Below are 21,825 nucleotides of genomic sequence, written 5' to 3' on the forward strand. Positions count from 1 at the left end.
AGTAAACATACTGTGAATATAATATTTAAACTTATTGAGGTAACATTGGTTTATAATACGTGTAACAGTCATGTGTACAGCATTATATTTCTACTTCTATATCACTACAGCATGCTCACCCCCAAGAAGTTAGTTTCCATCCAATACGGCTGATCTCCTTTACCCATCTCAACCCCCCACCCCCATCCCTGAATATAAGTTTTTTGATAAATCAAGAAGTTCATGTCTTTAGTTCTCATTGGGCAATTCTTCAGGTACAAATACACCCACACAAAATTGGCATGAGGTGACTAAGCAGAGCTGTCTGTGTTCTATCTGCCTTTTCCAACACCATGGCAAGAAGACACAGCTCAGAGAGAGTACAGGTATGCACTCATATTCATTCAACAACTGGTGCTGATTTTGTGCCAAGCGCTGTGCCAGGCAATAGATTTACCACTGTGAGCATAAGTTCTGGTCCCTGCCTTTCCAGTACTTACATTCTAACTAGAGAGACAGAGAACCATGGCATCAGGCTGTCAACAAGCAAAGCAGGCATCATTTTGCAGGAGACAGTGGAAAAAAGGAAAGTCACTGATTTTGTCTGCTCAGGCTGCTATCCCAGAATACCACAGACTGAGCAGCTTAAACAACATTTCTTTCTCACAGTTCTGCCACCTGAAATCTAAGATTTAAGTGTTACTTTGGCAAAACTGGTGTCTGGTGGGGGCCCTCTTCCTGGTTTGCAAACAGTGGTCTTCCTGCTGTATCCTCACGTAGCTGAGGAACAAACTGGAGTTTCTTCCTGTAAGGACACTAACCCAGCATGGGGGTTGGGGGTGACCTCCATCCTCATGACCTTATACGAACATAATTAGGTCCCAAACCCACCTCCCAGTACCATCCACTGGGGAGTAGGTTTCAACACATGAATTTTGGAGAGACAAACACAAAGTTCTTAACAGCCATCTAGACCTGGGCTGTCCAGCAGGATCGTCAATAGCCACAGGTAACTACCAAGCCCTTGAAAGTGAAAGTGAAAGTCAAGTTGCTCAGTTGTGTCCGACTCTTTGCGACCCCATGGACTGTAGCCTACCAGGCTCCTCTGTCCATGGGATTTTCCAGGCAAGAGTCCTGGAGTGGGTTGCCATTTCCTTCTCCAGGGGATCTTCCCAACCCAGGGATCAAACCCAGGTCTCCCGCATTGTAGACAGACACTTTACCGTCTGAGCCACCAGGGAAGTACTAAGCCCTTGAAAGCTCAGTCAAATGGAGATGTCTTGTAGTGTAAGTTATACACCAGATTTCAAAAATTTAGTATGGGGGACAAATACTATGGCAAGTACCTCATATTTTGTATTCTTACCTGTTAAAATGGTAATATTTTAGATATACTCAGTTCAGTCACTCAGTCGTGTCTGACTCTTTATGACCCGGAGGACTACAGCACACCAGGCTTCCCTGTCCATCACCAACTCCCGGAGCTTGCTCAAATTCATATCCATTGAGTTGGTGATGCCATCCAATCATCTCGTCCTCTGTTGTCCCCTTCTCCCCCCTGCCTTCAATCTTTCCCAGCATCAGGGTCTTTTTCAATGAGTCAGTTCTTCGCATCAGGTCCAATGTATTGGAGCTTCAGCGAGAGCATTACGTCCTGCCAATGATTATTCAGGACTGATTTCCTTTAGGATCAACTGGTTTGATCTCCCTGCAGTCCAACAGACTCTCAGATATTGGGTTAAGTGAAAAATATTACAATTTTTTTTGCTAGTTTCTTCTTGTAGCTGTTAGAAAAGTGAAGATTACTTCTGAGGCTCACACTTAGGTCTTGCATCATCTTCCTGTAGGACAGCATTGGTCTAGCTCTGCAGTTCTGAAATGGAGGAAATTCTGGCCCCCAAGGGACATTTGGCAATATCTGGGGACATCTTTTGTTTGTGATAACTGGAAGGAGTAGATGCCATGAACATCTAGCTGGTAGAGGCCTCAGAATGCTGCGAAACATTTTACAAGGCACAGGACAGTCTTCCCCCATCACAAAGAATTACCCATCCTAAATGTCACAGTGCCAAAACTGAGAAACTCTGATGGAGAGAATTCAATAAGGTATAAAAAGAGCTTAAAGTGAACACTGTGAAACCTACAAATCTACATCTATATAATGGACTACATATGATGTGGTAGGGCTTCCCTGGTGGCTCATATGGTAAAGAATCCGCTTGCAATGCAAGAGACCTGGTTCAATCCCTGGGTCGGGGAGATCCCCTGGAGAAGGGATTGGCAACCCACTCCAGTATTCTTGCCTGGAGAATTCCATGGACAGAGGAGCTTGGCGGGCTATTGTCCATGGGGTCTGATATAGTGATCTATGACCAATAAATTTCTATTTGCAAGAAAAAGGGCCTGAGGCCAGAAGCATTGCCATGTGTGTGGCAGCTGATGTCACCCCTTCAGAACCCTGGTGGTCACATGTCACCAGCAAGTTCTGAAGAGCTGGAGGATCCTCTCAGAACCCTGGATAGACGGTTTGCAGTTTAAGGCACATACTTATGTGTCTGAGTATCCACACAAATATTCACAACAAATCTCCTTAGGTCTCATGGTAAAGAACTTACTGTTATAATTCTGACTAGATGGAACCTTCCATAAGCAAGATTTTTGAGTTCAAAATGAGCAATGTGTGGTAAATGGTTCATCTCAGCAAAGTTTATTTCTGCCTGAATGTGCCATGTGTCTTGAAGAAGTTAAGAAATTTGGCTGAAATCAGTCCTAACCCTGTAGCATTCCAGAAATTGCTTTTCTTTTGAAGGTGTGCCTGATTTCAACTGGTTTACTTGCCATGTTTTTTTTTTCCTGACTCCAAGGCAATAAAGAGTTCTGATTATTTCAGCTTTCTGTTTGGATTTTAGCAAGGAACTATAACCATACTTGGCTGTGATGCATGACATATTTGAAGCTGCAGGATCAAAGGGTTTGGGTACTTTCCCTAAATATTTGGAACCCCTACTTCTCTATCTATTTCCATTCTGATGCAAGAGAGAAGCCCAGTGGTTATCACTGAAGTTCTTCACAAATAACAGCAGGAAAATAAGTTTCCTTCCTTTGTCCTCAGAGATGGAAACCTATCCCCTCCTATCCACCCCAGTGTCTCATCTGAAAACTCCCCTTCTTTGATTCTGCAGATCCACAGGCCCTGCTCACCTGAACTGCTCCTTCTCAAAGCTCAACTGTTGCTCTGAGATTTAAATAAAGTTTTCTTATTCATGCATTGGCATTTTTACATCCAGGCCACCTCTGATTATTTTTTAAATAGACAGAAAGTGGCGTGCCCTTGTAGTCACAGTCTGAAATTTAGGCAAAAAGCATTGAAAAGGATGAAACAATGCCATTTGCAGCAGCATGGATGCACCTAGAGATCGTCACACTAAGTGAAGGAAGTCAGACAGAGAAGGAGAGATATTGTACGACATCCCTTATATGTGGAATCTAAAAAGAAATGATAGAGGTGCACTTATAGAGCAGAAACAGACTCATAAACTTAGAGAATGAACTAAGGTTGTTGGGGAGGGAGAGAGGGGCGAAGGGATAGTTAGGGAGTTTGGGATGGACATGCATACGCTGTTATATTTGAAATGGATAACCAGCAAGAGTCTACTGTACAGCACAGGGAACTCCGCTCGGTTGATGTGGCAGCCTGGATGGGAGGGGAGTTTGGGGGAAAATGAGTACATGTGTATGTAGGGCTGAGTCCCTTTGCTGTTTGCCCAAAACTATCACAACATGGTTAATCAGATATACCCCGATACAAAATAAAAAAGTTTAAAAGATGAATAAAGGCAAAAATAAGGCGCTGCTGCTGCTGCTGCTGCTGCTGCTGCTACTGCTAAGTCACTTCAGTCGTGTCCGACTCTGTTCGACCCCATAGACGGCAGCCCACCAGGCTCCCCCGCCCCTAGGATTCTCCAGGCAAGAACACTGGAGTGGGTTGCCATTTCCTTCTCCAATGAATGAAAGTGAAAAGTGAAAGTGACGTTGCTCAGTCGTGTCCGACTCTTAGCGACCCCATGGACTGCAGCCCACCAGGCTCCTCCATCCATGGGGTTTTCCAGGCAAGAGTACTGGAGTGGGGTGCCACTGCCTTCTCCGAAATAAGGCTCTACTTGAAAGCAAAAAAAAAACAATTGATTAGTGATCGGGTGAAAGGAAATTGTCTTGTTATTGAAACCACTTGAAGAAGACCAGGATTTGTGCATTTTCCATTATGTTTTGCTGCATCATTAAACCACAGGAAGATAAAAACAAAAAGGAAACCACATTACTTTATATAACTTTCAAACCTCATGTAACCTCCCGGCCCTCCCCTCTTAGCCAGATTCATCATCTGCCTCTAAAGCATGATAATTTTCTGGAGTAAAACATGTCTAGGAAAAAAGTTCCTATACTTTGGATAAAAATACACATAACTCATTTATATTCTAGGTGATGTATGACAATGTTCAGCAGCGGGGAAAATAGCAGAGTGAGTTGGCACATGTCACAAATACTCCAGTTCTCCTTCTGGGTAAGTACTTGGTAGAATTACATCTTTTCACTCTTTTGAATTTAGACATAGCCATGTGAAAAAGGCTAAAAACAAATAACAAAAACAAGCAAAAGTGATGAGTGTCACTTCCGGTCACCTTTGAAAGGAAGTGCCCATGGCAGCATTAATCAGCCCAGATTTTGAGTGAATTAGATAGCCAGGGTCTTTCTGAAGACCCGAGTTTGAAGGTGTAGCCTGTGTTGTGAAGTCCCAGGGATTTGGGGGTTTTGATTACTACAGTATCCACCTATCCTGGCTAATAAATACATCACTTAAGGTCGAGTACCTTAGTTTTACCTTCTGTGCCTTTTCAAAATATCACGTACTTTCTCCTAAGGTAATAGAAGAAAACAAATTTAACAAACACGCTTAAGAAATGATCATTTCAAAGAAGAAAAGTACTTAAAGCACAGAGAGTATAGTATTGGAGAAGAGGGTGGTCGTCTGACAACAGATGTTGTTACTGCTGTTTGTGTGGTGTTTTCGTGGTGCTACTTCATGGTGTTGAACATGGTGATTTGATCCATTTTTTTCTCCCTGCCAATTCAACAGTGTGACCACAGCACAATTTTTAGTGACCAGTTTTTCCATGCCCAGCTTTTGGTTGCAGCCGGTTTTCCATGATGTTTTGATGCTTGTGGTCCTTATTTGACTCTGCGAGGATGGAGAATACCAACTTGAAGAACACCTGCAGTGTCTGCGACTCAGCATCTAACTTTTCCATATGCTTTTTTTTTCAGTTCTCCCACTGTGTACTAACCACAAGTATGCAGGCCCGAAGACTGAATACTAATCAAAAGGGAAAACTGGGTTGGTTGCGGCTTAAGGCCTTAGTAGGAAAGTCCTCCAGCTGCCAGGGCATGTGTTGAACACATGACTCCTGCTGGCAATGGTCGATGCTCTACACCAGCTGAGTACCAGCAACCTGGAAGTTGGGCTATTTTCCTTTTTAATTTCCATTTAATTTGCAGTTTTATCAAAATGAAATGTTTACTTCATTTTTAGAAGGCAAACAATTCTACCAGCCTGTAAGGAAATCCTCTATCTCTACCAACCCCTGATTTATACTTCTCAGATTACAGACTTACTGACTAGATTATCCATTTAAAATCTATTCACTGTTTTTGTCCCCATGTTTCTAAGTAACCTGCTTCTCTTGTGTTGCTTGCTTTTTCAAGTTTAGATAGATGTATTGATTTCCCATTATAAAACACACAAACTTCACTTTACTATGTACTCCCGTATACACACATGCACACATACGCATAGTATCAGCTAGTTTTGCTGTGTAACAAATCATCCCAAAACATACTGGCTTAAACCAGCCCTTTATGTATTCACAAATCTGTGGATCAGAAATCTGAACTGGATTGGGCAATCCTGGTCTTGACTGAGCTCATGTTCAGCTGTAGTTGGTTACTGGAGTTGCTGTGGGCTGGCTAGCTGGAGTGGCCTCAGCTAGAGAGCCTCTCTCACTCTCCATGCAATCTTCCATCCTCTAGCGAGTTATGATGGACTCGTTCACACGGTGTTTCTGAGCATAGCAATAAATTTTATCCTCTTATTTCTTCTAAATTCACTTGGTAGCTCTTAAAGTAAGACCTATTGTTAATATCTTTAACAGAGATCCATGCTGATGGCTTGCCATGGACTTTTTTTGAAGTTTTAACAACTATTTCTGTACCATTCTATTTAATATTTATTTATTCTATTGTATCAGGCTCCCTGGTGGCTCAGTAGGTAAAGAATCTGCCTGCAATACAGGAGACCTGGGTTTGATCACTGGGTTGGGAAGATCCCCTGGAGAAGGGAATGGCAACCCACTCCAGTATTCTTGCCTGGAAAATCCCATGGACAGAGGAGCCTGGCAGGCTACAGCCCACAGGGTTGCAATGAGTCAGATGTGACTGAGCAACTAAATCACATCTCACTAAAACATTATAAAATACTACTATATTCATGTACCTATTTTGAAAGTCTAAAAGTGCTTTAAGTCTTGTGAATGTTCCTTTTTAAGAGCACTCTGTCAGAAACTAACACAGCACTGTAAAGCAGTTATCCTCCAGTTAAAAAAAAAAATCCATTAAGAAAAAGGACTCCATTCTTGTGTTATGGATGCAACATCTTCTCTTATTTCTCCGAGGGTTTTGTTTTATTTACATTTTCTTCTGCTCCCTCAATGGTCTGTTCTCTCTGTGATATTTATTATTTTTTTTTGAGAGTCTTTATTTTTAGCTAATGAGTTAGGATATATAGCATTTTTTAATTGCAAGAATTAAATATACATGCTTCTGATTTTTAAAATTGATTCATGTTAGTCTTTTTAAATTTATTTAAAAGGGAAAGGACATATGTATACCTATGGCTGATTCATGTTGAGGTTTGACAGAAAACAGCAAAATTCTGTAAAGCAATTATATTCAATAAAAAATCAATTAAAATTTATTTTTTTAATTTTTATTTTTTTATGTGTGTTCTTTTTTTTATTTTTTAACTTTACAATATTGTATTGGTTTTACCATATATCCAAATGAATCCACCACAGGTATACATGTGTTCCCCATCCTGAACCCTCCCTCCTCCCTCCCCATACCACCCCTCTGGGTCGTCCCAGTGCACCAGCCCCAAGCATCCAGTATTGTGCATCGAACCTGGACTGGTGACTTGTTTCATATATGATATTATACATGTTTCAATGCCATTCTCCCAAATCATCCCACCCTCTCCCTGTCCCACAGAGTCCAAAAGGCTGTTCTATACATTGCTGTCTCGTATACAGGGTTATTGTTACCGTCTTTCTAAATTCCATATATATGCATTAGTATACTGTATTGGTGTTTTTCTTTCTGGCTTACTTCACTCTGTATAATAGGCTCCAGTTTCATCCACCTCATTAGAACTGATTCAAATGTATTCTTTTTAATGGCTGAGTAATACTCCATTGTGTATATGTACCACTGCTTTCTTATCCATTCATCTGCTGATGGACATCTAGGTTGCTTCCATGTCCTGGCTATTATAAACAGTGCTGCAATGAACATTGGGGTACACGTGTCTCTTTCAATTCTGGTTTCCTCAGTGTGTATGCCCAGCAGTGGGATTGCTGGATCATAAGGCAGTTCTATTTCCAGTTTTTTAAGGAATCTCCACACTGTTCTCCATAGTGGCTGTACTAGTTTGCATTCCCACCAACAGTGTGAGAGGGTTCCCTTTTCTCCACACCCTCTCCAGCATTTATTGCTTGTAGACTTTTGGATCGCAGCCATTCTGACTGGTGTGAAATGGTACCTCATAGTGGTTTTGATTTGCATTTCTCTGATAATGAGCAATGTTGAGCATCTTTTCATGTGTTTGTTAGCCATCTGTATGTCTTCTTTGGAGAAATGTCTATTTAGTTCTTTGGCTCATTTTTTGACTGGGTCATTTATTTTTCTGGAATTGAGCTGTAGGAGTTGCTTGTATATTTTTGAGATTAGTTGTTTGTCAGTTGCTTCATTTGCTGTTATTTTCTCCCATTCTGAAGGCTGTCTTTTCACCTTGCTTATAGTTTCCTTTGTTGTGCAGAAGCTTTTAAGTTTAATTAGGTCCCATTTGTTTATTTTTGCTTTTATTTCCAATATTCTGGGAGGTGGGTCATAGAGGATCCTGCTGTGATGTATATTGGAGAGTGTTTTGCCTTTGTTCTCCTCTAGGAGTTTTATAGTTTCTGGTCTTACATTTAGATCTTTAATCCATTTTGAGTTTATTTTTGTGTATGGTGTTAGAAAATGTTCTAGTTTCATTCTTTTACAAGTGGTTGACCAGTTTTCCCAGCACCACTTCTTCAAGAGATTGTCTTTTCTCCATTGTATATTCTTGCCTCCTTTGTCAAAGAGAAGGTGTCCATAGGTACGTGGATTTATCTCTGGGCTTTCTATTTTGTTCCATTGATGTATATTTCTGTCTTTGTGCCAGTAACATACTGTCTTGATGACTGTGGTTTTGTAGTAGAGCCTGAAGTCAGGCAGGTTGATTCCTCCAGTTCCATTCTTCTTTCTCAAGATTGCTTTGGCTATTCGAGGTTTTTTGTATTTCCATACAAATTGTGAAATTATTTGTTCTAGCTCTGTGAAGAATACTGTTGGTAGCTTGATATGGATTGCATTGAATCTATAAATTTCTTTGCATAGTATACTCATTTTCACTATATTGATTCTTCCAATCCATGAACATGATATATTTCTCCATCTATTAGTTTCCTCTTTGATTTCTTTCACCAGTGTTTTATAGTTTTCTATATATAGGTCTTTAGTTTCTTTAGGTAGATAATTTTTGACTTCACCTTTCATGTTAGATATTTCTTTCAAATATCTGTTAACTCTTTTGCTGTCCATTTTCAAGAGAAGTCCTAAAAAGTCAATGGCAGAAGTCCTCAAAAGTTCCTATCTGAGGAATGAAAGTATATGTATGGGATTTGCAACGAATGAGATTCACTGGAGGGTGATGGGGATTTTGCTGGGTTCCCCCAACTCTTCATATCTAGTTTTCTATTGCCACAGTAACGAATTACCACAAACTTGGCAGCTGAAGCAGCACACGTTTACTGTCTTCCAGTTCTGGAGGTCAGATGTCTGATATGGTCTCGCTTCAGGTTGTTGGCACGGCTGCACTGCTTTCTGAGCCTCCAGGGAACAATCCATTTCCTTCCCTTTTCTGGGTTCTAGAAGCCACTCCTATACCTTGACCTTTAGTCCTCTCCTTCCGTCTTCAAAGCCAATAACAGTGGGTCAAGTCTTTTTTACATGACATCAGTCTGACCTCTTTTGCTTCTCTCTTCCACTTTTAAAGACCTTGGTGATGACCGTGGGTCCACCTGAATAACCCAGGACCCTCTCCTTCTTGTGGTCAGTTGATTAGCAACTTTAATTCCATCTGCCACCCGAATTACCCTTTGCCACGTAACCTCACACAGTCACAGGTCTCAGGGATTAGGACTGAACATGGCACTGCTTGCCAGTTACCTCGTATCTGTACATACTTTCTTTGGGGCTGATCAGTTTACCCCAAGCCTCCTTTCTCCTGCCAGTGCATGTGCAGCCTGGCTGCCAGCTTTCTGGGAACAAGGGTGAAATGGTGCTGCTATTTACAACAGCCAAGACATGGAAACGACCTCAATGTCCTGTCAACAGATGAATGGATAAAGAAGAAATGGTGCATATGTACAATGGAATATTACTCAGCCACGAAAAGGAATGAGATTGGGTCTTTTGTAGAGACATGGATAGACCTAGAATTTGTCAATACAGAGTGAAGTAAGTTAGAAAGAGAAAAACAAATATTGTATATCAACGCGTGTAGTATGTGGAATCTAGAAAAATGGTACTGATGAACCTATTTACAAGGCAATGGAGACACAGATGTGGAGAATGGATGTGTGGACATATTGGGGAAGGGGAGGGTGGGGTGAATTGGGAGAGTAGCATTGAGATATAGACACCACCATGTGTAGCACAGGTGGGAAGCTGCTGTACAGCACAGGGAGCTCAGCTCAGTGCTTGGTGATGGCCTAGAAGGGTGGGATGTGGGGGCGGGGGGCGCAGCGAGGGAGGCTCAAGAGGGAGGAGATATAGATATGTGTATAGCTGATTCATGTTGTACAGCAGAAACTAAGAACACTGTAGAGCAACTGTACCCCAATTTTTTTAAAAATGGTGCTGCTGATGCCACTCTTTGTGTGCAGATGCCCCTCTTAGCGTCCCTGGTTTCTATATGTCACAAAGGCCCTCAGCTGGGTCCAGTGTTCCTCTATCCAGAATGTTCTCTCTTAGCCTCTCTTGAGAATAAACCTCCAGACTTGTCCTGGGTAGGGAGGAGACAGTGGCTGGCAGTGCAAGAAACCATAGGGAATCTAGGTCCAGCTATTCCTTAAACAGATTTGTAGTCACTTCTCCTGGCATCAGTCTTGCACACACCCCTTTGGGGGCAGCTGGTGTGTCTGCTGCTGAGACTCTCCAGGCCTCCGTGGCTCCATCAAATCTGATTTTTGGCTTTGCTTCTTAGAGGCTCTTGCCATTCAGCTTTCTCCTGTCTAGTAAGTTAGTTATTGCCCATCCATCTCTGGGTTTCAAAATAATGTTATTTCCTCTTTTGTCCCCATGGCCCTCACCGACATATGTTTTCCATTCTCTTACTGTCATCCTACTGAGGCTTTGAGTGGGAATGGAGATATAATCATGTTTGTTTGTTTTATCTGCTATGTTTAGCTAGAAGTCCCTATGGTTTGTTTTTGGGGAGAATTAAGTAATTGTGAAACCAATTATATTCTTTGTGCTCTGCATGACAATCAGTTTCTATTAGTTTTCACTAAACACTAGTGAAAGCGTTCAGAAGTTTTTGAATTCCCTGTGAAGGAAAAAGAAAGGAAGTGAAGGTGGCAATTACCAAGAGTGTATTTGTGTGTGCTCAGTCATGTCTGGCTCTCTGCGGCCCCCATGCACCATAACCCACCATGCTCCTCTGTCCATGGGATTTCCCAGGCAGAATACTGGAGTGGGTTGCCATTTCCTTCTCCAGGGAATCTTCCCAACACAGGGATTGAATCTGAATCTCTTGCATCTCCTGCACTGGCAGTCAGATTCTTTACCACCAAGCCACCTTGGAAGCCCCAATTACCCAGTTCTTGTTCAGTTGTTCAGTTACGTCTGACTCTTTGCAACACCATGGACTGTAGCACACCAGGCTTCCTTGTCCTTCACTAGTAGCCATCTCAAAATAGTAATGTCTAAACAGTCTTCTTCTTTGCCTGGTCCAGAACAGGTGCTCAATATTTATATGACTTACGTGATGCTTATAAAGTACTCCAAGAATCAGGTGGGTCCAGCTTTAATCCCAACATCTTGGAGCACAGGCCCATGAATACTGAGTTGTTGCTGAATAAATACTGAGGAATCCACTATTTGTTTTTCTGGAGTTGAAGCTAGAAAAGCAAGGCCCTTCTCATTCTAAATGTCTGAAATGAGAAGTGAAAACTACTACACCCTCATCAATTTCAATGAAGGCAAAATACTGAATTCCCTGGAATGCATCAAGTAGAACTTTGATACATACTAGTGATACTGTCCATAGTAAATCAGATAAATCATGTATAGAAGGTGTGAATTTTATCACCTCTAGTGATGGTATCCTAATATGTCACGCTCTCTCCTCCTTCCCCAAAGCATGCTGTGTCATTAATTGTTTTACTTCTGTCTGGGGACTGAAAGCTTGGCCAACGGCTGTTGATGTTTTGACAGTGCAGGTGAGTCAGACAGAAACATCACCCACTTAGAGGCAGAGTGGTGCCGATGATCTCTGTCTCCTCCTCTTAGCACTACGGCCCTTTTCACAAGTATCTGCTGCCCCTTCTGGATGCCTGCAGTTTGTTCCCTGTGAATATCTGAAGAGGTGTTGGGAGCTCACGGTGGGTTACCAGGGGCCTTTGGGCATCTAGCAGTTTGCTCAGACCAAAAGCCAACACAGCTACTTGGCAGGCTCCAAGCGAGCACCCTGGCTGCTCTCAGAAGCCTTCTTCTAACCCTGGGCTAATTGTCTCCACTGTGCTGGGCGCTCTTTGTGGACACCCATGAGCTGCAGCTGCGTCCAACAGCACCATGACACAGAATCTCAGCTGTGCTAGCAGGCCAGCTTCTGCTCTGAAATGCTCCTAATTAGCTGTTAATGCATGACATCTCCACAACGCATCTCGGTGCAGAGAACAGCCCATTCATCTCATGCATAGAAGGCTGATGACAAAGGTGAGAAAGAATGAATTGTTATGATACATTTTGTTCTGAGTAAAAAAAAAAAAGAATATATATATATGTGTATATATATATTTGATGAATTGTATATTGTAGTACTTTGTTGTCCTATATTTCTGATTCCAAACACGAGACCTCAACTGGAATGCTGGGTGGCTAAGAAAACAGAAGGAGAAGAAAAGCTATGTCTTTTTAATCTGTTCTGCAAAGACAGAAAAGCAATTGAAGAGATACTTATTAAAACTCCAACTGGCTCCGTGACCTTGGGCACAATCTTTCTTCTCTTTGGGCCTCAGTATTTCTCATTTATAAACGAAGGGATTGGATTCTTTTATATATTGAACTAAGAGGTTTCTTTCAGTGTTAAAAACCTGAGATTCGGAGATAGCTGCATTCCTGAAGCAACGGGGAAGAAAGCCTTTGAAAAAAGCACGACTCCCATTATATGAGGATTTGTTATATCCAACTCAGATTTAGCACCTTTGTACACAGATGGGTGGTAGAAATTTGCAACGAGTAAGGAATATGCTGAAAGATTTAGTAGAAAGAAACAGTATATTGGGTTTTGGGTTAAAAAAAAAAAACCCAGCAATATTGTTGTTTGAAGGGCTCTGTGCACTGGGAAATTATTATCGAGCATTAGAGAAAACATTTGCTTTATGTATGATTTCATGATCTCAAGTACAACTTTGTAACCGTAGCTGTGACTGGTCCACTGTCAATTCTTGGGACCTGGAGATCTTAAACTCCACAGGGAAGACAGGAGAATACTGCCTTGCCCTGCATCTCTCAACCCCACACCAAGTGTCTCATCAGGCACCATCTCAAGCAGGACTCATATGCAGGACTCATTTCTTACAGTCGGAAAGGCACAACTTGAAAGAACCTTTTCTGCAGACATTTTGAAAGCTGAACTTCTCTTTTATGGGTGGTAGATGAAAGCTCAGTGTTTGATTGCCCGTGACTTTATGGCTAAGATGAATGTTCTCCTCTGCCCCAGCCGCCTTCCCAGGGCACAACCACTTTTCCTGAAGGAGAGTGGATTAAATTTCTAGATAAGCCAGTGCTGAGAGTGAACGGGCCTAGGAGCCTCAAGGGAGGAGAGTTCAAAGCCTCACTAACGGGCTGGGTGGTCTAGGGAGTCACCCTCCTTCCCGGAGCTCAGTTTGTCTACTGTATGCAACACCCAGGTCACTGCATTTTCAGCAGGAAACTCCTCGGGTAGTTTGTTCTGTGGAAGCATGCCGGCCTGGAGTTTTTTTGGCTATCTCCTTCCAAATTCCCAAGAGTGGCTTAAATAAGGAGAGATATCATCACTATTAACATAAAGTGACTTTAATATATCAGGAACCATAAACCAAAGTCAGTTCCATGGTTGAGACACACCATGCCACCAAAGTCTACATCTCCACGTTTCGAGCCCAGCTTCTGAGAGCCCAAGATGCCAGTGTGTGTCACATCCCAGCTTCCTTAACACTTTGTGGGCTTCCTTTTACTGATAGCTTAGTTCCCTGGGACTTTCTACCCTTCCAGAATCTTTGAACTGCATTCAGTTCAGTTCAGTTCAGTCGCTCAGTTGTGTCCGACTCTTTGCAACCCCATGAATTGTAGCACACCAGGCCTCCTGTCCATCACAAACTCCCGGACTTTAATCAAACAATCCATCAAGTCAGTGATGCCATCCAGCCATCTCATCTTCTGTCGTCCCCTTTTCCTCCTGCCCCCAATCCCTCCCAGCATCAGAGTCTTTTCCAATAGTCAACTCTTCTCATGAGGTGCCCAAAGTACTGGAGTTTCAGCTTTAGCATCATTCCTTCCAAAGAACACCCAGGACTGATCTCCTTTAGAATGGACTGGTTGGATCTCCTTGCAGTCCAAGGGACTCTCAAGAGTCTTCTCCAACACCACAGTTCAAAAGCATCAATTCTTTGGCACTCAGCTTTCATCACAGTCCAACTTTCACATCCATACATGACCACTGGAAAAACCATAGCCTTGACTAGACGGACCTTTGGTGGCAAAGTAATGTCTCTGCTTTTGAATATGTTATCTAGGTTGGTCATAACTTTCCTTCCAAGGAGTAAGTGTCTTTTAATTTGATGGCTGCAATCACCATCTGCAGTGATTTTGGAGCCCCCAAAAATTAAGTCAGCCGCTGTTTCCACTGTTTACCCATCTATTTCCCATGAGGTGATGGGACCGGATGCCATGATCTTAGTTTTCTGAATGTTGAGCTTTAAGCCAACTTTTTCACTCTCCTTTCACTTTCATCAAGAGGCTTTTGAGTTCCTCTTCACTTTCTGCCATAAGGGTGGTGTCATCTGCATATCTGAGGTTATTGATATTTCTCCTGGCAAACTTGATTCCAGTTTGTGCTTCTTCCAGCCCAGTGTTTCTCATGATGTACTCTGCATATAAGTTAAATAAGCAGGGTGACAATATACAGCCTTGACGTACTCCTTTTCCTATTTGGAACCAATCTTTTGTTCCATGTCCAGTTCTAACTCTTGCTTCCTGACCTGCATATAGGTTTCTGAAGAGGCAGGTCAGGTGGTCTGGTATTCCCATCTCTTTCAGAAGTTTCCACAGTTTATTGTGATCCACACAGTCAAAGGCTTTGGCATAGTCAATAAAGCAGAAATAGATGTTTTTCTGGAACTCTCTTGCTTTTTTGATGTTCCAGCAGATGTTGGCAATTTGATTTCTGGTTCCTCTGCCTTTTCTAAAACCAGCTTGAACATCTGGAAATTCATGGTTCAAGTATTGCTGAAGCCTGGCTTGGAGAATTTTGAGCATCACTTTACTAGCATGTGAGATGAGTGCAATTGTGTGGTAGTTTGAGCATTCTTTGGCATTGCCTTTCTTTGGGATTGGAATGAAAACTGACCTTTTCCAGTCCTGTGGCCACTGCTGAGTTTTCCAAATTTGCTGGCATACTGAGTGCAGCACTTTCACAGCATCATCTTTCAGGATTTGAAATAGCTCAACTGGAATTCCATCACCTCCACTAGCTTTGTTCGTAGTGATGCTTTCTAAGGCCCACTTGACTTCACATTCCAGGATGTCTGGCTCTATGTGAGTGATCACACCATCATGATTATCTTGGTTGTGAAGCTCTTTTTTGTACAGTTCTTCTGTGTATTCTTGCCACCTCTTATCTTCTGCTTCTGTTAGGTCCATACCATTTCTGTCCTTTTTCGAGCCCATCTTTGCATGAAATGTTCCCTTGGCATCTCTAATTTTCTTGAAGAGATCTCTAGTCTTTCCCATTCTGTTGTTTTCCTCTCTTTCTTTGCACTGATCGCTGAGGACTGAACTGCATTATGGGCATATAAAGGGAACATGCCCTTTGACATACAATTTTGATCTTCCTCTCCCTTGTAAATATTTTTTAAAAAATTATTATTATCCAGACACAGCATGTGGGTCTTGTTTAAAGGCTGTTAATAATTCTCCAGGTCTTTTCTATGAGTCTGTTCAGTTAGGATTAGGTCTGGCTGTGAATAACAGAACCCTAAATAAGGTATGAATGTGAGAGTTGGACCATAAAGAAGGCTGAGCACTGAGGAACTGATGCTTTTGAACTGTGGTACTGGAGAGGATTCTGGAGAATCCCCTGGATTCCCAAGAGACCAAAAGAGTCAATCCTAAAGGAAATCAACCTTGAATATTCATTGGAAGGACTGATGCTGAAGCTCCAGTACTTCGGTCACTTGATGCAAAGAGATGACTCACTGGAAAAGACCCTGATGCTGGGAAAGATTGAGGGCAGGAGGAGAAGGGGATGACAGAGGATGCGATGGTTTGATGGCATCACTGAGTCAATGGACATGAGTTTGAACAAACCCAGGGACATACTGAAGGACAGGGAAACCTGGTGTGCTATATAGTTCATGGGGTCACAGAGAGTCAGACATGACTTAGTGACTGAACAACAACAACAAACTGTGAAGACCCGCACAGGACAAAGGTCTTACTTCTCTTTCATGTAAAAGAAGCCTGGAGGGCAGGGTCTAGAAGCACATCAACAGAAAGTCATCAGAGGGACTGCCCTGGTGGTCCAGTGGGTTAAGAGAATGCTTTCCAGTGCAGGGGGTTCGGATTCAACCCCCAGTTGGGGCGCTAAGATCCCATATGCCTCGCGGCCGAAAAACCAAAATATAAAACAGAAGCAATATTGCAACAAATTCAAAAAAGACTTTTTAAAAAAAAGTCATCACAGACACAGGCTCTGTCATACTGCACATTTTTCTTTGAAGGAATGTGCATAGCTCTCTACCAGAGTATAACCTCCTTGAGGGCAGAAATGTATACTTTTCCATCCTCACAGGATCTATAAGAAATAGTCTCTTCAGAATAGGGAGTTTGGGATGGTCATGTACACACTACTATATTTAAAATGGATAACCAACAAGGACCTACTATATACTACAGGGAACTCTGCTCAGTGTTATGTGGCAGCCTGGATGGAAGGGAAGTAGGGGGGAGAATGGATACATGTATATATATGACCGAGTCCCTTTGCTGTCCACCCGAAGCTATCCCAGCATTGTTAATTGGCTATACTCCAATATAAAATAAAAATTTGAAAGTTGAACCAAACAAAAAAATTGTCTCTTCTGTTCCTGTCTATTGTAGCCTCTATATACTTCCCTCCCTTTCAACATTATTCCCTTCCCATAAAGTATCTTATCTTTTGTGTTAAATGGGGGAGAAACAAGATATGTATTTGTATGTGTTCTTGCAAAAAAGGAATATTGGAAAGATAGATAAGAAACTAATAAAGAAAAATATTTGTCTCTCAAAGGAGAGGTTGTGGGGTAAATGAGAACAAGAATCAAAGCTAGATAGCTAAATATACATCTTTATGTTGATTTTTTTCACCATGTAAGCATGTTCATAGTAAGAAAAATACACACTAGAAAACTTAAAATGGCAATTGTGCTAACATCTAATTGAACAACTCATGGTATTATCAGAACCAGAAAAGATTTGACCTAATAATAAAAGTCAAGGAAGCCTTCCTGGATGAGGTGGTTCTTGAGCTGAGATCTGAAGAATCAATAGAAATCAATGGGTTCAGAGAGCAGAAAATATTATAATAAGGTAGGGAAACCAGTGCAAAGGCCCTGTGATGGGCAGAGAAAAAGTGCTTATAAAGAACTGAAGGAAGCAGAATCGCAAAGCCAGCTATGAAACGAGGTTGGACCAATAAGGACAGTCTAGACCACGTGACTTTGGCTTCCCTGGTGGCTCAGAGGTTAAAGCGTCTGCCTGCAATGAGGGAGACCTGGGTTCGATCCCTGGGTAGGAAGATCCCCTGGAGAAGGAAATGGCAACCCACTGCAGTATTCTTGCCTGGAGAATCCCATGGATGGAGGGGCCTGGTAGGCTACAGTCCATGGGGTCACAAAGAGTCAGACACGACTGAGCAACTTCACTTCCACTTCCACTTCCAGACCACACAAGGCTTGTGGGCCATGCTGAGAAATTCTTTTTTTTTTTTTTTTTAAACCAAAGAGCAATGAGATGCTGTTGAAAGGTTTTAAGGAGAGGGGAAGGAATAGGTCTGGGTGGAGTTTGTGCTTTATTCAGGGGAATATTCATAGTCACAGAAGATACAGAGGGAAAGATATAGTGTGATTCACTACCCTTGTTCTTAGAAAGAATCATTGGTCCCACCCATCTCCCCAGTTCACCTGTATAATCACACGTAACACTTGCTAACAACAGTCTACGTATTTCAATTATGATCCATCAGTTGCTATTTGCTAAAAACATTACACAAATTGCACACAGGATAAAGTTGTTATAGTCAGATTTACATTGGAACTTCTCTTCGTTTCTAGGCAACGTCATTGCCCTGGATAATGATGGCTCTGACCCGCAGAGTCTTTCACAATCTGGTGAGCGAAATGAACGAGGGAAGCAGTCTCTCTGTGTTCAGGCCAGCATCAGAGCCTATTAGATCCAGCCTGGGAATAAAACCCATTTTTAATGCACCATTTGATAAGAACACTTAACCTCAGTATGTGTTGTAATTAGAGAGATAATTAGAACTTCACTAGGACCTCTTAAGACTAGGACTATATTTGAAATTCACCTGGAATGAAAATGGCATTATCTAAGACCAATCCAAGGTATTTTTCCTTCCATTTCCACCTTGCCTTCCCTCCATCCCAAAGCTTTCTCAGTGTAAGAAGTGTGAAAAGATAAGAATTTTTATAGGCAGTGCATATCACAGAAGGCTAATGGGTTCAGCTGAAAATTGCTTTATAGTTATTTGAAAAGGGGGGAAAAAAAAACCTTAATTTTGAAAATGAGTTTCAGAGAGGCTGAGTATGAAGAAGATGGACTGTGAGTCATGTATGCAGAGAGAAAAAAACTGCTCTTGTGAGAACCCACTCATAAAATGTTAATATATGCATAAGAAAATTGTGTTCCTTAATCTCTGAAGAAACACTTATCACTAAGAACCCTTTAATTCTTTTCCTGTGCTTGATTTATTAGCTTATGAAATTATGTTAATAACCTTCATGTTAATGGTTTGGGGGCTCAAATGACCTGATTTTAATAATGAAGTAATTTATGCAATAAAGGCAATCAGCATCTATGAATCTCACTTAACACAAACAGTATTGGTGATTAGCCAGTGCTAAAACAAGTGACTGCCAGCGTGGGGCAATGCATGTTTTTCTGCAGAGAAAACAAATCTTGCTGGCAAGTGATGGGCAGGGGCAGGGGGGTTGGGTGTTACTCAGGGCATGTGATATGAGCTGCAGCTCTTAGCTGCACAGCTTTGGTAGAGAGGTTGCGCCTGAATCCAAGCATAATTTACAAACTGTAAGATGAGTCTGGTACTTCACTAACTATAGAGTACATCTACATAGGAGACGCATCCATGACAAGGAGCATGTGTATGATGGAGTGCAGTGATGTCCTGGAGGAAAATGGGAGCCCAGAAAACAGCAGATGAAGGAACAGCCAACAGCTGCCTAGGAGGGAGCAGAGTGGCAGTGGGGGAAGGCCTCCAGGAGATGCAAGGGGCCCCCAGGAGGAATGGAGGGTTCCCAACCCTGTCATCGGAAAACCCACATCCTGCGATAAGCTGGGTGCTAGTATTACTCAGCTACAGCTTTTTGAGAGTATTATACTGAATTACTCTTTATCCTTTGCTTTGCTTTTTGACTGCTCTCCATTCCTTACAGATCTAAAGCTTAGAAACAACTAATTGACAACCCTATACATTCATTGGCATGCAAAGACACACTTTAACCGTGTGAGCTAGGGGAGATTTTTCTCCTTTCTTTTTTCAGTAATTCCTAGGAAACAAATTTCCATTTCTTTCTCTTATGGTTTAGATATTTCTCTTAAAAATTCTACCTCCTTCCCGGGATTTCCCTGGTGATCCAGTGGTTAAAAATCCACCTTGCAATGCAGGGGACGTGGGTTCAGTCTGTGGTTGGGGAACTAAGATCCCACGTGGCATGTGGCAACTAAGCCCACATACCACAACTCCTGAGCCTGTGCCACAGCTAGAGAGTCCGTATGCCACAATGAAAGAGTCCGCATGATGCAAAGTAGATTCTTCTTGCTATAACTAAGACCTGATGCAGCCAAATAAACAAATATTAAAACAAAAATCTATCTCCTTCCTGGGACCTCCCTGGTGGTTCAGTGGCTAACACTTCAAACTCCCAATGCAGGGGGTGTGGGTTCGATTCCTAGTCGGGGAACTAGAGTCACGTGCTACAACTAAAGATCCCACATCCTTCAACTAAAAAGATCACGGACACCACAGTGAAGATCAAAGATCCTGAGTGTTGCAACTAAGACCTGGCATACATACCTACTTAAATATTTTTAAAATTCTATCTTCTTCTCAGATAAAATTTACCAAGCTGTTCTCTGACTTCTAGAAATAAAGATAGATGTGGTCATCGCCTCTTCTTACTGACCCTGCAAAACCCCAACCAGGGGTGAGGAGGGATGCAATAGCCTTTGTATAATACCCTGTGTTTCCAGCAGGATCCAGACACCACAGTGTGAACCTTCCAGCATTTTGATCTTTACCCTGAACACTGACATAAGATTTTTTTTTACCTGTTCAAAAACACTGGTGGAGTACTTGGCAGAATGATCTATCTCCCCCTAAGAAAGATTTACTTCAAATACATTTTTGGCACAATGTTAAGTCAAAACAAAAAGTAGAATATTAAATTAGCTAAATGATAAACTGTGATGCCACAGAGAAAGCACTGGCTCAGAAATCAGACTTCCTGTGTTCCTAACTCAGTTTCTACTCTCACTGCTTGTGGAACTGGTTAAAGTACGTGACTCTTTCAGACATATTTACTTCTAATTTTCTATATTTTAATGAATGGACATTATGACAAAATCATAAAGCACATAATTTTGGAAAATATAAATAAAACTTACCCTGTAAGAAGATAAATCTTCAGTAGAATTTTAACTCTTCATCAGTTGTAAAATTGGCTATATTGAAAAAAAAGGTCATCCAAACTCTTGTATCTCATATGAAATCTCACCCAAACTCTACCCTTTTTTGGGGGGATCTGCATAAAGTTTATCATGATTTTACCATCTTAGAAAGCATGAAGTAAAATGCCTTTGAGAGTCTTCACGTGCAATCTGCCGTCAGAGCTGCTATTCACAATTCCACAATTTATAAAATCAGAAGTGATACAATACCTTGCTTGCTGCAGCACTCAAATCTCTACTCACAGGTTGTCAAGTCAAGCGACATGATTCAACACCACCAATGCATTGATCCTCACCACTGAGAAGCAACTGCAAGTGTCCCAATTACAGATAAAAATATCTGCCAAGAGACCTAGTACCTGCTTTGTCCGCGTCTTCAAGCATAAAATCTAGAATCATGGTCCACTGCAAAAATCGCAATACAGGTATGTCTTCATCCATCAGCATTCTCATCAAATGTGGGCTTAACCTATGATACCACAAATAAATTAATTACTAAAATTGCAAGGACACATACTCTTTGCAAAAGAAATAACTCTTAAAGCTATTTAAGTCATCCTTCTGCATACAAAACCTTGAGAAATTTTTTTTTTTCTGTAGCCAGAAAGCTCTGTAAACAAGAAAGAGGCTATATACTTTTTCCTAATTATAATGTAAAAAGTAGAGATCTAAGCTTAGTCTTTGACTCTCAGCAATGGCATCTAAGATGCGTGGTTTTGATGGAATTCCATCCTGTTGAGTTTTGACGGGATTCCACAGCTTTTAACATTTTTTTCTAAACTCTTACCACTCTTTCTTCAGGTGCATTTCCTCTCACCTGTTTGAGCCCCCAGGCTCACAAAGACCCTTTCTTCCACTTTGGTGGCAAACACTGAGCCCTGCAGAGCAGGAAGAAAAAGCGGTGGGTGTAGTAGTGGATGGGTGGCAAGTGGGGCTCATCTCTCCCACGCTGCTTCCAGTCTCTCTTCTCTATTTTGCTGTACG

The 21,825-nt window shown here is 41.8% G+C and overlaps 1 protein-coding gene and 1 long non-coding RNA gene across 2 annotated transcripts in view; one reads left to right on the forward strand and one right to left on the reverse strand.

The window, feature by feature from the left end:
• Positions 1-4,456: 4,456 nt before the first annotated feature.
• Positions 4,457-21,825, forward strand: part of LOC109576523 (uncharacterized) — a 45,531-nt gene continuing 28,162 nt past the window's right edge. The window contains exons 1-2 of the long non-coding RNA XR_002183401.2: positions 4,457-4,540; positions 21,087-21,266. This is a non-coding gene — a long non-coding RNA (uncharacterized lncRNA). The remainder of the gene's footprint in view (positions 4,541-21,086; positions 21,267-21,825) is intronic.
• CDKAL1 (CDK5 regulatory subunit associated protein 1 like 1) overlaps positions 21,191-21,825 on the reverse strand; it is a 787,726-nt gene continuing 787,091 nt past the window's right edge. The window contains exon 18 of the transcript XR_011563299.1: positions 21,191-21,310. The gene's annotated coding sequence lies outside the window, so the exon portion shown is untranslated. The remainder of the gene's footprint in view (positions 21,311-21,825) is intronic.

The sequence above is a fragment of the Bos indicus genome, chromosome 23 (assembly GCF_029378745.1).
Source record: "Bos indicus isolate NIAB-ARS_2022 breed Sahiwal x Tharparkar chromosome 23, NIAB-ARS_B.indTharparkar_mat_pri_1.0, whole genome shotgun sequence".
NCBI lineage: Eukaryota > Metazoa > Chordata > Mammalia > Artiodactyla > Bovidae > Bos > Bos indicus.